Raw genomic sequence first — 3,628 nt, forward strand, 5'->3', positions numbered from 1 at the left:
TCTGGCATTGTGTTTTTTGGGACAGTGAAATGGAGCTGCGTCTTTTCACTAAAACTTTGAGTGCATCTACATTGTGAAATTAATTAAATTTGAAACCACTTTAACTGCTATGGCTTAATACTGTGAAGTCCTGGGATTTGTGGCAAAAGAACCTTGTAAAACTATAGCTTCCATGAATCCATAGCATTTAGCCATAGTAACTGAAGTGATGTCAGAGTGCATTAATTCTGCAAATAGATTAGCTTTGGAGCCTTTTTAGGCACGATTTTCATATATCTCAACCTTCCTAATGCCACACCCCTTTAATTCAGTTCCTCATGTTGGTGGTGACCCCCAACCTTGAAATTAGTTTTGTTGCTATTGCTAAACTGGAATTTTGCTATTGTTACGAATCCTAATGTAAATATCTGACATGCAGGATGTATTTTCACTCACTGGACCAAATTTGACACAAATACCCAATATGCCCAAATTTGAATACTGGTGGGGTTGGAGGAGGGGTTGATTTTGTCATTTGGCCGTTGTTGCTGCTGGCCAAAACTCCACCAACAATGGAATTGAACCAAACTTGGCACGCAGAACTTCCACGACCAATAGAAAATACTGGAAGGGTTTTGTTGGCATTGACCTTGAGTTTTGGAGTTGTAGTTCACCTACATCCAGAGAGCACTGTGGACTCAAACAATGATGGATCTGCACCAAACTTGGTATAAATACACAATATGCCAAAATGTGAACACTGGTGATGTTTGGGGGAAATAGACCTTGACATTTGGGAGTTGCAGCTGCTGGGATTCATAGTTCACCTACAATAAAAGAGCATTCTGAACTCCACCCACGATGGAATTGAACCAAACTTGGCACACAGAACCCCCATGACCAACAGAAAATACTGGAAGGGTTTGGTTGGCATTGACCTTGAGTTTGGGATTTGTAATTCACCTACATCCAGAGTACTGTGGGCTCAAACAACGATGGCTCTGGACCAAACTTGGCATAGATACTCAATATGCCCAAATGTGAACACTGGTGGAGTTTGGAGAAAATAGACCCTTGACATTTGGGAGTCATATTTGATGGGATTTGTAGTTCGCCTGCAATCAAAGAGCATTCTGAACCCCACCAACAATAGAATTGGGCCAAACTTCCCACACAGAACCCATGACCAACAGAAAATACTGTGTTTTCTGGTGGTCTTTAGTGACCCCTCTGACACCCCCAGGGGTCTCGACCCCCAGGCTGAGAAATGATGAGTTCAAGACTTCTTTTAGTCTCAAACAGTACAGCTGGGGACGGTGGAAATTGCAATCCCCCAGTCCCTTGAAAGCTATGGGTTTCCCAGTCCTAATAAGGAAAGTGGGTTGCAGTTAGACAGAAGGCCATAGCGTCTTGTTACAGTTCCTGTTCATTTGGGTAAGGCTTGGTGAGGAGATCTATTCAAATGAAATATTGTCATAGAGTCAGCCTGTTCTTTGTAAGGAAACAATACAGAACACCCCCCCCCCCTTTTAATCAACCATTTTTGTGTTTGAAGCAGATAAAAGTCTCTCTTGTGTTTCAAGAGGCTATACAAATGCAGACACTTCCTCTTCCAGTGTCACCTCCAGACAACTGAAATCATTTTTTAATGTTTAATCTGTTGCAGAGCTTTACACTGCAGCAGTTTTGAAGGGCTTAAATTCTAGGAATTGTACCTCTTGGGCTGAGTGGGGAAGGGGAGGATGTGGGTGGAAAATGTCCTTCAAACCCTTTTATAACACCGTCCCCCTCCAAAAAAAAACACCATAACCTAGCACTGTGTTCTTGGCAAATGTCCTTTGTGTCACCCAGGAGAGAAGAGGACTGCTCTGGATACGGACCAGCTCTTTCAACCTGCAGAGATGCTTTGATGGCAGCTCGCATTCCCTGGCCTCTCGGCATTAAAGCTTCATTTATTCAACTTGCTTTTGGTATTCTTGTCATGCTTTTGGCAGGGACTTTGGAAAATGAAACAAAAAAAGCGTACACGTTTTGCTAATGCCATTGTTAGTGATAATCAAGGAACCCGGCTCTTGTGCCGTTCAGCTTAATTTATCTTCATCTGGTGGCAAAAATTAACATTGCCGTAATTAAAGCCAGTTCAAGGAACTGAGGGTACACAGCAGATGACTTGGGTCAAGGAAGAAAAGTGATTTGAGATGACATACGGATGTCCCATTGCTCTCAGCTGCGTTCTGAGGCTCACTATTATATGTTTGTAGTGGCTCTTCAGACAGTGGGTCTGAACCTTCCTAATGCCATGACCCCTTAATACAGTTCCTCATGTTGTGGTGACCCACAACCATAAAATTATTTTCGTTGCTACTTCATAACAGTCACTTTGCTACTGTTATGAATCGTAATGTAAATATATGCAGGATGTATTTTCATTCACTGGACCAAATTTGGCACAAATACCCGATATGCTCAAATTTGAACACTGGTGGGGTGGGGGGAGATTGGTTTTGTCATTTGGGAGTTGTAGTCACTGGGATTTATACTTAAACTACAATCAAAGACCATTCTAAACACCACCAACGATGGAATTGAACCAAACTTGGCACACAGAACTCCCATGACAACAGAAAATACTGGAAGGGTTTGGTTGGCATTGACCTTGAGTTTGAGTTATAGTTCACCTGCATTCAGAGAGCACTGTGGACTTAAACAATGATGGATCTGGACCAAACTTGGCATAGATACTCAATATGCCCAAATGTGAACACTGGTGGTGTTTGGGGAAAATAGACCTTGACATTTGGGAGTTGTAGCTGCTGGGATTTTTAGTTCACCTACAATCAAAGAACATTCTGAACCACACCAACAGAATTGGGCCAAACTTCCCACACTGAACCGCCATGATCAACAGAAAATGATGGTCCTTGGCGACTCCTCTGACACCCCCTTACGGCACCCCCAGGGATCCTAACACCCAGGTTGAGAAACACAAGAGATATTATATACCCAAGAATTATATGTTGAAAGTTGTAATTTGTGTTCCTGGTCATATGCAGAGTGTTGTTTACATGATCCAGAATTCTGACAGTAACGAGCAGTCAGAGCTACCAGCACAAACAGGAGGGGTGGTATTCCAGATGATGTTGGGCTGCAAGTCTCATCGCAGCCACACATCTGGGTGGTGGCATGATTCCTACTCCTCACCTATGGGACTCAACCTTCTTCCAGAACCACTGGTAAGTAAATCCCACAACTAGACAATCCCCAAATATACAATTCAATCATCATATTCTTCACATTCTTCAACTTTCAATGGACGTAGCAAACTGATTAATAGTGAAATTACTTAACTTCTGTTGGAAGTTGCCATAGAATCAGAGGACTTAGAAAGCTCCAAGACAGGAAGATCTAGGAAGATATCTGTAGGAAGATATCTTCTCTAGGAAGATATCTTTTCTAGTGACGTCTTTCAACACGACTATGGTAGCTTCTGACAGAAGCATACCATCCAATTGCCTGGAGGATCTATTTATTATTATTTCAGACATTTGTATCCCATCCTATCTCGACCTCCGCAGAGGAACTCAGGGCGGCTAACAACCGGCACACCATGGTGCCCACAACCAAAAGCATAAATATACAATTTAAATAA

This window comes from Anolis sagrei, chromosome X, assembly GCF_037176765.1.
Source record: "Anolis sagrei isolate rAnoSag1 chromosome X, rAnoSag1.mat, whole genome shotgun sequence".
Classification (NCBI taxonomy): Eukaryota; Metazoa; Chordata; class Lepidosauria; order Squamata; family Dactyloidae; genus Anolis; species Anolis sagrei.